The sequence below is a fragment of the Panthera tigris genome, chromosome B4 (genome assembly GCF_018350195.1).
Source record: "Panthera tigris isolate Pti1 chromosome B4, P.tigris_Pti1_mat1.1, whole genome shotgun sequence".
Classification (NCBI taxonomy): domain Eukaryota; kingdom Metazoa; phylum Chordata; class Mammalia; order Carnivora; family Felidae; genus Panthera; species Panthera tigris.
The window spans coordinates 93,840,017-93,855,181 of NC_056666.1; the positions used below are offsets into that span (position 1 = coordinate 93,840,017).

Below are 15,165 nucleotides of genomic sequence, written 5' to 3' on the forward strand. Positions count from 1 at the left end.
GCCTGGTTCTTAATTATTGCACTACTAATTTAATCAACAAATGTATATTGAGTGTTTATCACATGTCTGACCTATGGGTACTAGAGATACAGTAGTATATAAAAGAGATAAAATTCCCTGCTCTTGTGGAGCTTACAATATAGAAATAAAAATTTTAAACACTGATTTTGGAAAGAAAGGCAAAATTATTATCAGTTCATGATATAAAGAAGACCTATACATTTCAAATGCATAATTATAAGAAGTAAGAACTTTCAGTCACTGAATAGTTTCAAGGAAATTTACAAGCCAATTTATTTCCTGTATTCAAGCAACAATACACTGGGAAAATAGAATACTAATTTCTATTTATTAACAGCAGAAAAAGGAGAAAATATTCATGTAACTTACTCATGTAGAATTTTCCAAGGACTTATATGAAGAAAATCTTAAAGGAATGAGTTTCATCAAAGAAGATAAGTAAATGAATATTTCTCTCTAAACTTTCTGTTAATTTTTTCAAACTTTGGATTGAAATGTAATTTAGTCCCAATGAAAATACTAATAGTAAACTTTTTGGGGTGCCTGGGTGGCTCAGTCGGTTAAGCGTCGGACTTTGGCTCAGGTCATGATCTCGCGGTTTGTGAGTTCGAGCCCCGCATCGGGCTATGCTGACAGCTCAGGGCCTGGAGCCTGCTCCAGATTCTGTGTCTCCCTCTCTCTCAGTCCCTCTCCCCTGCCTGTGTGTGTGTGTCTCTCTCTCAAGAAATAAATAAACATTAAAAAAAAAATTTACAAAATACTAACAGTAAACTTTTTGTTACATGTCAAAATTATATAAAACCTCGTGTGAAAATGTACGCAATGACAGAGGCATTCTGAAAAATGAGAGACACGATAGTATTACCTTTACTAGGTAGTAAATATTTCATAAAACTACTGTAACAAACCACTTTGGAACTGGTAAGTGAATAATAGATTATTAAAACATAATAGAAAATTAAGAAATAGGCTTACAAAAGAAAATTGAATGTTTGATAAAGGTAACAATTCAAATGAGTACAAAAAAAGATGGATTAATCAAAAATCTTGTGGGTAACTGGGTAACTGTTACAGTCATGTACGGATACATAACAAACTACCCTAACACAAATGGATAACCATCACCATTTTATTTTATCTTGTGACCTTGGGGGTCAGGAATTTGAGTAGGATTTGGCTGGGTGATTATTTTGTTGCACGTGGCAATGACTATGTCACTTAGTGGTATTCAGCCAGCAGCTGAGCCAGTCTTGCGTGTCCAAGAGAGCTTCACTCACACGTCTGACACTTCAGCAGAGAAAACTACAAGACTGGGCTCCTCTTGGCTGCTCTTTCTCAAGTAACCTCAGGACCTCTCCATACAACTTCTTTATCAAGCCCATGACAACCTAGGGCTTCGAGAAACCAACATAGAAATTAACACTGCCATCAAATCCTAAGTCTAGAACTGACAAGCATCATTTCTGCTGTACTCAACTGGCCAAGGCAATCACGAAGCCAGATCAAATTCAAGAGGAGGGGAAATAAAGTCCACGTCTCACTGGACTCACAAATTTGTGGATGTCTTTAATCTTCCACACTAGCTAGCTAAAACCAAAACCAAAACCACAAAGCTATAGACCAACCTCCCTCCTCACATCAAAATAAATACAGAGAAACCAAAGATTTAAATGGAAATGAATGAAGCAATCACTAAAAGAAAATAATTTATTGTAATTGTAATAGCAATCCATAGTGTTAAAGGAATCCAAAAAGTTTGCTAAATTTAACTCCTTTAAAAAATTTTTTTTAATCTCTTCTCGGCCTTTTGGCTAAGATCAAGTGTAAAAAAATTTTTTTTTACACTTATTTATTTGTTGAGACAGAACACAAGTTGGGGAGGGGCAGAGAGAGAAGGAGACACAGAATCCAAAGCAGGCTCCAGGCTGTCAGCAAAGAGCCAGACACGGGGCTTGAACTCACAAACTGTGAGGTCATGACCTGAGCCAAAGTCGGACGCTTAACCGACGGAGCCACCCAGGCGCCCCACTAAATTTGACTTCTTATAACATTCTTAAGCTTCTAGGTGGCAAAAAAAAAAAAGAAAAATGCCATCAGAAAATTCACAAGACAAAGGATGAACTTCTGTTTCTGTCTGTGATGGAATAAGTGGTACCGAACTATCACTTCCCAAATAAACAAGTGTCTTCAGACTCTGGACTATAGGCAGCCCAGAACTATATTCCCTGGGGGAAGCAAACAGATGAAGTGGGCCCAACAACTGTCCTGACTTTCTGCTTGAGCACCTTTTCTGGGTACAGCTGCCAGATTTAGCAAATAAAAACAGAATGCCCAGTGAAATTTGAATTTCAGAGGAGGAAAAGAAATTTCCCAGAGTGATGCCTTTGCCTATGCGTGAAAGGGACTGGAGGCACTGGCCTTAGATAGATGCGTGGATAGCGCATCCGAGGAAGAGGCACAAAGGCAACATATATGTGTACAGATCCTGCCACAGGGTAAATGTGTAGCAGGGGTTGGAAGAAATTCGCGCGTGAGTACTTCAATGTTCTTAAGGAAGTAAGAAGGAAGGGGATCATCAGAGGGAGGGGATGGAGAAGGAGGTTTGTTAGGGATTTGAAGAGAGAGGAGAAAGTGGAAAAGAGCGGTGTAGGAAAGCTGGATGGTGGATGGAGCAGAGAAATACAGTGAGACTGCCAGGCAGCATTAGGCCATTTGATGTGTGTAATTACGAATTTAAAATGGAGCTAATAGCAGGGCAGAGTGCTTTCTTTCAACCACAAACTATGAAGAGTAAGTAGGTAGGGAGTTAGATTTCATCAGAGTTGTGTTTTTCCAAGTTAATGTGAGAGAGAGGCAAAGGAATTGAGGGTACGTGCACAGAAATGAGGATAGTGGTTGTTACAGACTTGAAGACAGGAAGGGATGGATGTCAAGGACAGGGAAGATGTGCCGGATCAATGGGCTAGACATCCTAAGGGGGGCGGGTGGCGCCTGGGTGGCTCAGTCAGTTAAGCTTTTGACTTTGACTCAGATCATGATCTCACGGTTCGTGGGTTTGAGTCCTGCTTCAGATGAGTCCTGCTTCTCTCTCTCTCTCCCTGTGTCTCTCTCTACCCTTGCTCACCTGTGCCCTCTATCTCAAAAAAAAAAAAAAAAAAAAAAAAGAAAGAAAGAAAGAAAAGAAAAGAAAAGAAAAGAAAAAAGAAATCCTGATGAGGTGAGAGAATTGTTAAAGTTGAACTTTAAAGGGAGTGAACTGGAATGACAGGAAGTGGGGATGTTAAATTCAGATAATAACTAAGTGGCAATTATTGGTAATGATAAGATTTACGATGTGATTGTGGGAATGGCTGGCTGAGGTAGGGTAAAGGACAAAATCAATGGAGGAAAAAACCTCAGAGGGATTGAGCAATCAGGCTACTAGAAGAAACATATCTGCTTATTATCAAACTACCAAGAATTTACACAGGAGAAGTGTGGGAGAGAACGACTCTGAGCTGCGAAATAAAGGCTTTTTATTTGATCGATTTCTTTTGATTGATAGGATGACAGTGTAAGTATCGGCCAAGATACTTGATGTGTTGGACGAAGACCCAGACAAACACATTCTGACGAGATGTTCTCCATTCCAGCTGGTCCTCAGAGGGCTTCAGGTTTATGCTGCACTGAGGAGTAAAGGTTAATTTATCTGGCGCTTCCCCCTGGAAGGCCTCCCAGGGTGAGGCTGGCTTCCTGCAGGGTGGGGCTGCTTGGCAAGCATCCTGAGAAAGTACTGAGGTGGAGGGGCATGATGGGAGGCCAAGGCTCCATGCATCAGACACCTGGAACTGCAAGATTTGCACCCGAGCTCCTGTTCACACCAGGGAGGGTCTGGTCACACTGCAAACAGGAATGCTGAGAAGGCCTGACGGCGGAAGTCCAAGGCTTGGACCGCAGGCCCTCGTCATACCAGAGCTGATGCCTACCTTCCTGTGTGCAGTTTATTCGCCCAGAGTTTAGATGGCGGTCTCGCCAGATCACTGTGCACTGTCTCAGACAGCAGTTAGCCAAGAAGGGACCTCATACCTCCTCCTCTTCCTGCTTCTGTAAGTTTCTCTGAATAAATGCTCTTCTGGGTCTTGGGTGTATGATGTGGAGTCATTCTGCCTGTGTGTACTCTCTCGGCAGCCATTACCAAACTCCCCTCTTTTCTTCTTCCTAGCTTTATATTTCAAAAACAAAAAGAAAGAAACAGATATATATTTCCCCTAACCATACATACAGTGCCGTGCACTGTAATGACTTGTGTTGTGAGGGTTTGAGGAGCTGGACTGGGAAGTCCAACAGAAGAGGGAAACAAAGCGGGAAGGCATTGTCAGTATCACACATGGGTTGTTACGGCAGGGAGAGCAAGTGTAAATTTCCCTACACATCGATCATACTCCAAAGTTATGGTGGATGTCAAGGCACTCTGTTCCGCTGATTCACTCCTGGAAGAATTTTTGCACAATACTCCAGAAAACCACTTGGTTAGTTGTAGTTAGCACCAAACATCCTCACATATGCCTTCTGTGATAAGGAATGCGTTGATTATAATATTCGAAGAACATGGATCCTGGGCAGCAAACACTGGCTGGGGGGGGGGGGGGGGGGGGGGGGGGGCGGTGCAACACATCTGAAATGTTTATTTAAAACAACAACAGGAGCACCTGGCCCACTCAGTCAGTAGAGCATGCAACTCTTGGTCTCAGGGTTGTAAGTTCAAGCCCCATGTTGGGTATAGAGATTACTTAAAAATAAAATCTTACAAAGAAACAACAGAAACAAATTTTTAGAAGATCTACTGGCTTCTCCAATAAATGCATAAATCAATAGGATCTAACGTCTTTTTTGCTTCTACTTCATTGTCACCAGTCACATGTTAGCAGACCTGGGTAAATTACTGATGATATTTGAAGCTGAATAGAATCCATACCTTGGTTTTATAATCCTCAATTCCACAGTGAAACTGAGCTATTATGAGATTACCAACAAAAAGGAGATACTATAGTGTGGCACAGTATTATGGATTTTAAAGTCAAACAGATGTGGATTTGTATCCAGTTACCATCACTTCGACCTTAAGTTAAGCCTTATGATATTCCTAAGCCTTAGTTTCCCTTCTACAAAAAAGAGAAAATAATACTTACAACATTGAGGGTAATTGTAATGTATCATGAAAATTCAGTATTATTTGTGAAGTAACTAGTACAGATGCTAGAATAGCATTAGTGCCTAATTAATAACTATTATAATAAATATATAAGTAACATACATGCAACTCACTCTAGGTCATGCGCAATTTTCTTATGCTAAGGGTAGACTTCTCTACTCACTCTCTTTAGCCAAAAAGAAAAAAAAAAATTCAGGCAGCTGCTTCCATGTGGATTTCTGATCATGTGAATCACTGTTAAAAACCTTGGCTGCCCTGACCAAAACTGTAATGACTTTGCAAGCTGTTCCAGAAATGGGTCACAGGGTTTTTTGTTTTGTTTTTTTTTTTTTTAGTGGGAAAACGGACAGGGCTTTAATCTGTGAATGCTGCAATTTGTTAGCCTTTCTATTTCTTATAAACTTATGACCTTCTAGAAGGAAGCAACTAGGTTGATTGTAACCACAACTACACCCCTGTGGACAAGGAGGTGCCATTAAACTGTAAAGAGTGTGTCTCTAGCCAATTATCTTAGTTCCAAAATAAAGGACAGGGGTTATCACGATGTTTTACCCAAAGCCAAAAAAATTCTAAAGCTGCAGAGAAGACATCACCACTGCCAGAAAGACTCTCCTGGGCCAGGAAAAGAAAAAAGAAAAAAAGGTAGAAATATCTTAGTTTCTCCCTTTTGCCTACCTTCCAATCTCCTACCAGTTCTTTCTGTTGGTCCTATTCAATAGAGCCACCTGACCAGATGGCCTGACCCAGCCTGCAGGATTCAGGGCCCTGCACTGCATACCAGGGCTAGGGGCAGGGGCGGGGGCAGGAATTAGGGGAGGACCAACAGGAAAACAACCAATAGGCGGCCTTCTTTCAGTTCCTTAGAAAGGCCAAACTCTTTCCAATGTCAAGATATTTATATATTCTGTGGCCTCTGCCTATAATTCTTTCCCCACCACTATTCACCTCGCTGCCTCTGCTCATTCTTTAGGTCCAGCTTAAATATCATTTTCTCAAGGAGGTCTTTCCTGATTATCAGTCTAGAGTAGGTCTCCCCTATTATTCTTTTTTAAAAATCCCCTCTTCTTACTAACCTTTATAAATTATACACTCTCTGTGTAATTATCTGTTTAATAGCTACCTACCCAGGGGCAAGACATAGCTGTTTTGCTTCCTGCTGCATGGCTAGACTCTAGCACAATGCCTAGCATATAGTCAGCACTCGGTAAAAAGTAGCCACAATTATTATTACCTACTATTTTTAACAATAATCAATAATCAGATGGCAGTATCAGCCTTTTCTAGAGTGTGTGTTAATTTCTTTCTGAGGCCCCTTTCCATTTTTTTCCTTCCTAATATTTAGTTAATGCAAGTTGTGTGTTCCAGTTCCATGAATACTTTCTAAACATAGCGTACAAAACCAAATTTCTACATCATGAGTCTTCACAGGCCATTAGGAAAAGTTGATACATCCCTTGAACTGTCAAAACAAAAACTATGTTGGCAAACTTGGAATAAACAAATTCTTTCCATCACATGATCTGTAACTGAAAAGAGAAAAATGTGTATAGGAGAGCAATTCATCGTCTGCAAAACCTGTTTATGTTTCACACATTCCTGGTTTGGACCTTTTGATTTTTGTTCTTTAAAACTATTGAATGATACATTTTCCCTGACACCTGCTAGGAGATCTTCATTATTTTCCTTTTACAATCAATTAATTTTTTCCTCAGTAGCATTCAGCTCCCTTTTCTTTCTTAGCGTTTTATTCTATGGGCTTCATGTGGAGTAGAGGAATGTCCCATCCTTGATAGATAAAATAAATCTGGACTCGACATAAGGAAGGGCTGTTTCATCTTCAGAGACGTTGTCTCTAAGGTTCCCAGGCTTCTTGACTCCAGGCTTTCTGACCCCATCTGCCACACTCTCCCCATGTTATCATATGCAGAAACAAATGCCCGCAAGCTCAAGAAAGGAGGGGTTAGGAAGGTCAACAGGCTGGTGAGGGGAGCAGGAGCACTAAGGTGACCATCTTGGGGCAAGCAGCATGTATGGAGCTAAGGAGTCCACTTCCTGGTTCAAATTCACTGTCACTCTAAGATTTAGCATCAAACATATATTGAATGCCTACTGTGCATTAGACACTATGTTAAAGATAGTGACTGAAGTTCCTGTGCTCAAGGAGCTCACTGTGAAGAACAGGGAGACAGGCAAGTAACAACAATTTGTAATTCATTGCCAAATGCTCTGAGAAAGGTAAACACAAAACACTGCGGGGGGGGTGGGGGGAAGGTCCTTAACCCAATCTTGGGCAAGTGAGAAGTGGGGATGCTACAGCAAAGGCTTCCTGGAGAAAGTGATGCTTGAGCTGAAAGATGAGTAGGAGTTGTCCCAACAAAAAGTAAAAGAATATTCTAGAAAAAGAGAAACAGTATGCGCTGAAGTCCACAGCAGTGTGTTATGGAAGAGTTGTAAGTAATTTAGGGCCAGGGCCAGGAGAGAGAAGGGAGAGGGAGATGAGGTGAAGAGATAAGCACAGGGCAGGGTGTTGACACGCTTCCCGTCAGGTGAGAACCTCTTCTTTATGATCAGGTCCTTCTGAATTAACTCCAGTTAAGAGGAGCTGATGACAGACAGTGGATTTGAAACTTGCTCCTGTCACTGGTTTGTGACCTTGGGCAAACTTACTTCGCCTCTTTAAGACTCAGTTTGTTTCACCAATGGAATGGAGATAAGAATATCTGCTCTAAAGAGCTGATTATGATAAAATGATATGCGTAGTATCCAACACATTTCATGCTATCATGTTAAACCTCAACTATTGTAGAATAAACTGCTGTAATCGAGAATAACCATGCAAAGCCTTGAGTCACGGAGTTAAGAGAACATGAGGTAGACTCTGGGGTTGTCTCTAGTTACCAGAGAACCATTTGTCCTGCCTGGACTTGTTTGGATACTTTTGTTTAGTCTCTGGCTCTTTTATTTTAATGGTAACATATGTATTTCATAATTTGGTGCTATTTCACTACCTAATAAATGAGCTGTTTGGAAGTGAGTTATTATGTCCTCAGATTCATATTCATTTCATTTTCTTCATGCCACAGAAGTTTTGAGGTAAATGGCTGTACAACTCACCCATGGAAATGGGGAACAGAGAACTACATTGGAATAGAAACATGGGCTAGCTGCAAACAAACTAAATATCCATCAGTAGGGAGGGGCTAAATAAACTTGTATCTCTGTGTGGCAAAATACTGTGCAGCAGCTAAAAGGAAGGAGCTAGCTCTCTATGTACTAGCTAGAGCTCCAAGACCTACTGTTAAATGAAAAAGCAAGCTGCAAAAAGACATTTGCAGAATGATGCCATCATTTTTTGTAGAAAAATACACACACAGTCACATACACATATAAACAATATTATGTGCTTTTTATGGTTACATGCATAGTGTATAAATGCATAGAAAAGCTCACACTAAAATGATAAGAGTGGTTATATACAGTGACATGAGAAGGTCTATCAGGCTGGAGTGGGGTGGGGCTTGGGGAGGGATAATAGTCTAAGGAGACATGAGCCTTTTCAGAAACATTTAAACTTTTCTACAAGTAATGCTCTTATGATTTCTGTAATTCTAAATGTTTTCAAAACAGAAACAAAAAAAGAGCAAGGGCTTTGAGGGTGGATGAAAGTGACTCAAATTCTGGCTCGGCAATTTGTTAATTGTATGATTGGGGGAAGACTTGACCCCTCTGTCTCAGTTTGTCAACAAAATGTCTTGCAGCTTTTTGTAAAGACTGACAGTAAAACTCCTGTACATTACCAGTACTCGCATGTGTTAGTTTCCTTTCCCTTATCCTTAATCCAACTGCTTTTTCTTCCTTCCCTTCCCTCCACTTCCTTCCTTCCCTCCATTTCCTTCCTTCCTTCTTTCCTTCCTTCCTTCCTTCCTTCCTTCCTTCCTTCCTTCCTTCCTTCCTTCCTTCTTTCATTCTTTCCTTCCTTCCTTCTTTCTTTCCTTCTTTCCTTCCTTCCTTCCTTCCCTTCCTTCCTTCCTTCCTTCCTCCCTTCCTTCCTTCCTTCTTTCCTTCCTTCCTCACCCCCTTCCCTCCTTCTCTTCTTCCCTTTCCAGATTAAGCAATCAAATACAAAGTAATCAAGCCATTTCCTCAAGGTCACACAGTTGGTTTGTGTGAGAGCAAGGGCTGTAACTCGGGTCTCCTATATCTTAATATATCAGCATTAACTCTGCTGGAGAGGTGAATAACTGTGATGTAGTTGTTTCTACTAATGGTTCCAATTTTCAGAATCCATGTGGCAGGTTGGTTTGAAGATTTGAAATGCAAAGCACCATATGCTGAGCTTGGGCAGCCGTTGGACCAACAAAACCAAAGAAGTCCAGACAAGGAGTGTTGGGTAGACCTGCAAGGTTATTTCTGCCATGTCTGTTCTTTTGGCCATGCTAGCTATCAAGGACGTCTAGCAGTAAATATCAAGGACGTAGCTACAAGGAGAACATGGTACCAGGCAAAGAGTCAGTTAACAGGAAAGGGGAAACGGGGCAAAAATGGACGCGACATTCTTTCTGGCTACCTAGAAACTGAATGCTCTTCCTATGCTTGGGTAATTCTTCTAATTTGTAAGAAAGATATTACCATTTAACTAACTAACTATATTAGTTAAAAATGACAGATGCTTTCCCAGTTGCCCTTGCAGTTAGGGCACAGTCAGGTGGCTTAGGCTCTAGCAATCAGAAGACCTTCCTTTTCAGGGTCCATTTTCCTTAGGACTATAGGGAATAGTTCCAGCCTATGGAAATTTACCCACTAAGGGCTTTTTATCACTAAGAGCCCTGAATTTAAATTTTAACCAAAACTAATTTTAACTGAAACCAGGTGTAGTATTTTGCTGAGTCCAAAACAAAGGGAATTTTGTTTTCTGAAGCCATTGCGCAGAAACAAGCCATTTTACCAGACTCTAGATCAGGGAGCATTCTATATAGTTCAGTGGTCTTAACCCACGTGGTCCAACCCAGATGAAATCACACTCTCGTTGGTTGCACTTCCCACCCCAGAAAAGAGGGTAAACTTTTTGGGAAACTCCAGGAACTGATTGGACACTCCCTGGTAATTTTCTGGGAAGAGTATTTTCACATTCGTCTCCTCCACGGTTAGATATTTTTGTGCTTTGTAACTGCTGTGGTTCGAGGTGCCTGAAGACTCTTGCTTTTTGGGCTAGGGCCTGAAAATTTATTTCAGCGTCTACATGCTAGCTTTCTTCATCTTAGTCATCAGTAGGCATCCCAGCCACCTGTAGCATTCTAGAACTAAGTTGCCTCTTTCTATTCTGCAGAAAAAAGAGGCACATACGTCGGAGACACTTCTGAGAGAACCCCTCAGGTCCCCCCAGCCACGTCTGTCTCTTGTTTCAGTCGCAGCAGTTCTACGTGGGCTCTTGATGACAGTGCCTCCACTCAGGCTGCACCACTGGCCTCTCATCTCCCACCCCAGGGAGGCGTTAACGCCTAGACACAGAATGCCACAGGAGTCTGTTTGGGACTCTCACATGTGAATCACTGAAGTGCAAGGAGTTAATGCCCCATGAGGCAAGCATTTGACAGAAGGAGATGACTAGTAGATAAATTTTTATCCCTTTCTCCCTCCAGATTGACTTTTTGAAATGCAGTTTATGTACCTTCCTGGAGGACGAGCCTGTGGATTTGAACAATCAGTCTCACTTGGCAGCCGCCAACTTGATAATCTTGTCTCATATTGGCTCCTCCTTTTCTGTTCCATGAGCCTTGTCCCTCACACCTGGAAATGCATTCCCTAATGGAGTAGACTTACCATAAGCTCCTTGCTTCAGGCTCTGCTTTCTGGGTAACCCAGACTAAGACAACACCACGGAATTCATAGACAAAGTTATACCAATTTCACGATTATTGCTGGCTTTCCTCATTTGGGAATCCTTTCTGGCTACTCAGTTCAGTCCTGAATGTGTGACATTGCAAGTTACCTAATCTCTCTGAGCTGAATATTATTCAAGATAATATGGAGATAATAATATATAATGCTTATTTCATGCAGAGTTGGAGGAATTAAAAGAAAAAAAGATTGTAATCAATATACACAGTGCTTGGCACGTCATGAATGTTCAATGACTGTCAGTTGTTAATATTATAAAAATCAGTTTCATTTGCAACTGATAAAGGTCTAGTGGAGATGGAAAAAAGGAAGGGAGTTCACTTACAGATACTTTGGGGAGGCTGGAAACATAGGTTCACACATCTGTGAGCACATGTGATAACGCTATACAATAAATTCTCTACTCTCCGTTCCATTATCCCCACCATCCAAAAATGATTCAGATATGGACCTGTAACTCCTTCCAGAGTTAGACTTTTGCAGCCTTGCTGAAAATGATCATTTTGAGCATTTAGCATTTTGAAAGGCTTAGTAAATTTAAACTGAATTAGAACCACAGTGGTCCCAGGTTTTATTTGACATTTTCATCAGTGGCTTCTCTCTCAAGGGGCCGGCACAGCCAAATGATGGTCCAGACTTCTCTCATATGAAGCTCTGTCCATTCATCCTGAGCTGTGCCCGGGACTCCTGACAGTAGATGGCCTGCCTTTCACATCTTGCCATTCTTTGATCCCAGAATTTCAGTTGCATTGCTTTTGGCTTTTACTTGCTGATGAACAGATTTATGTGGATTTAATTTTCTTTAGTCTCTGGCTGCCAAAGATTTTGGTGTTTGTAATTTTCAATGGGAGCTAGATCAACTAAAACTTGTTTTGTTTTGTTTTGTTTTGTTTTGTTTTGTTTCTGGGTGTAGGTTTTCACAGTAGCGGGAAGTCAGAAGTGATTTGTAGGCTACTAAATCTTGGGCTTTGTTTAACATATAATTTTTATGGTCAGCAAGAGTGAATAAGGTCCTAATATTTCAGAACTTCATATAAGAAGTAAGCCAGAATGGAAAATTACACTCTCCACCAACCAAAGCTAGAGATTGCATAATGTATCTTCTCAGAAATCATAATCCTGACCCCTTCCTCCTATCTCATTTTTGTTCTCCAAGTCTGGAATTCTTGCTAAGTGAAGGTTTGGTGCTTATTTTTCTTTGGTAATGCAAAACATACAAAATGTCCCTCCCACCACACAAATGTGCAAAGCAGATGTGGCTTCCTTGAGTACCCCTTCACTGATGTTCTCTCTCTGATGATCCCTTAGCCTGCTAGATAATGAAAAATTAAAAACCCAGCTTTAGTCAAATTATGGAATCTTAGTCTGATCTAGTCATTTAAGATCTCTTTAGGGTTTTCACTCTCTGGTCTCTTAGCTCTGGTAGATGCTAAATGCTTCAGTGCTCCTTTTGCTCCACTCCAAGATGGCGTCTGGATGTGGAGAGTAATATAGGTGTGGTTTAGGTGGCAAGGTGGGGGTCCTCAAATCTGTGCCAGTCTCAGAATCTCCCTGGTCTCACATGTTCAGTGGCTGGAAGGGATGTTTCCTCAAATGGCATTCACCAACAGGCTACTGGCCCTATTTGTCTGCAAATCTACTCAGCAGCCTCTTCATCCACTACCCTCTCAATACTCAGAGTCTGCCTCTTTGGGGCTAATAGGAACTTCAGAGTTGGGTAAGGGGAATTAGGAACTTTGTGTCAGACTCACAGGGGTAGGCATAAGGATCTCTGCCCAGATCCTCCTTCAATGAAAGATTTGCTGCCTTGGTGGCTGAGAGAGTGGTCAGCAGATGGTCTCTGGTTTACAGCTCCTTCAGGATCTGCTACAGCTACAGAAAGACATCTTGCCTGAGGCCATGCCCTTTCCAGAGTGACCCTCTTCTTATGACTGACATGGGAGTATAAAGGACTGGCCCATTCAGCAGATTGCAATACAATACTGACTGGCAACTCCCCACTCCAGAGTTCTCCTTTGGGTTGGCTAAGACTTTGTTGGGTCTCATCACAATCTCACCAGTTTCTCCCTCTAACCAATCCTGCTTTCTCCCTCCCTTTTTCATAGGTGTAATTCATAATAAACATCTTGCATCCCAAATTCTGTCTCAGCATCTACTCTCAGAGAAGCCAGCTTACAACACTGATCTATTCACCTATAGCAGCCTCCCCATATTATGTCCAGACCAGGGAAGCAAGCCATTAGCCTTGATGTTTCTGCCACTACCTTCATGCCACCCCTATACAATGTGGAAATAAACTTTGTGTGAGGAGACCTACCAGCATCTACTATTGGAATCTGTGTTTCCCATTACCAGTTTCTAGGGTGGAAGTCTCTGCTCTTCGCTGTAACCTTAGACTTCTACCGACCTCTTGCCTCTTTGGTGCCTCTGCTTATTTTCTTGCATATATTTGCCACCTCTGAGTTCTAGGGAACAAAAACTTGTGCTATGGCTCATTGCCCTGGTCTTTTCTTACCACCACCTCCATACCTTTGCTCCCATACCATGTGGATGTAGCAATTAACCCCAAATGGGGCTTCTCGAAGAGGTCAGCAGCCTCCCCATATTATGGTCAGACCAGGGAAGCAGGCCATTAGCCTTGATGTTTTTGGAGGCTTCCTACTATTCTGGGTGTTTCTGAAGGTGCTTCTTTCTACCTGCTTTCTTGAGGTGCTTTCTGGGGCTCCCAATCCTAAGGAGAAAGGACTGTTACAAGGACTCTGCTAGCTGACTTCCTTAATCTCCTTTTGCTATGCTTTTTCTAATCATCCCTGCTTCCTCTATGCTATGTCCTTATTCTCATCTAGACAGAAAGCCAATTGAGAGTGACTTCAAAGAAGAGTCTTCCTTCGCCAAAGAAAGAAATTGATATTTTAGACATTCAGGCTCCATTCTCTATGTTAAAAAAGCTTAAAGACATTAAAAAATCATTTCTTTCTTAGCAAAACTTGGCTCTCGAGTCTTGTTTCAATCTCACACAAATAAATAAGCAATGATCTTCTTATTCTAATAGGTATCTATCTTTTTCCTGAAGCATTTGAACCCCATTCTTTACAGGGTGAGAAGTTGCCAGTTAAGATTTATAAGACATGAAAATGTATCTGAATAATATTCAAGAGAATATACCTGTTGTATAGAAATAATAAATTTAATAGTCATTACCTATGCAGCAGTGATTATGCTTTGCATATATTACCTCACTTAATTTTCATAATGACCCTGTGGGAAAAGTATTATCCAATTTTGAAAATGATAAATTGAGGCCCAGGGGGGATAAACAACTTGCCTAAGGTCACATGATTAATAAAGGTTGGACTCAAATTCAGGTCTGACTCCAAACTCCTTGTTCTAACCACTGTAATTTCTCCATTAGAAAATTGTTGGCTGGAGTGCCTGCGTGGCTCAGACTGCTGAGTGTCCAACTCTTGATTTCAGTTCAGGTCATGGTCTCACAATTGTGGGATTGAGCCCCACATCTGCTCTGTGCTGAGGCCGGAGCCTGCTTAAGATTCTCTCTCTCTACCTCTGCCCCTCTCCCCAGCTTGAGCACTCTTTCTCTCTGAAAAGGAAAGGTAAGGAAAGGAAAGGAAAGGAAAGGAAAGGAAGGGAAGGGAAGGGAAGGGAAGGGAAGGGAAGGGAAGGGAAGGGAAGGGAAGGAAAGGAAAGGAAAGGAAAGGAAAGGAAAGGAAAGGAAAGGAAAGGAAAGAGTTGGCTACAAAACTCTTGGCTATAATTTTGATCACAGACAACTCTCATTTGGTGGTTTAACTTTTCTATTCAGCAAGAAACAACCAGGCATAGTGTTTGAGAACCAGGCTTTGAAGATGAGCTGTGTTCTCTGCTTCATCATCTATAAAACGGAGGTAATGCCACCCTTAACCCACAAAATCGTGTGAGGTTTAAATGAGTTAATATATGACAAGCTTTTGGTACAGTGCTTGGCACATAGGAGGCTTTAGTAACTGTGAGCTCCTGCTGTTAGGAAAGCCTCAGGACAGCACTGTCTTTATCATGAG

General features: G+C 41.4%; 1 pseudogene; it reads left to right on the forward strand.

Annotated features, from left to right (window-relative positions):
- The first annotated feature begins 1,812 nt into the window (after window positions 1-1,812).
- On the forward strand, window positions 1,813-1,893 carry LOC122240718 (annotated as a pseudogene).
- Window positions 1,894-15,165: the final 13,272 nt, after the last annotated feature.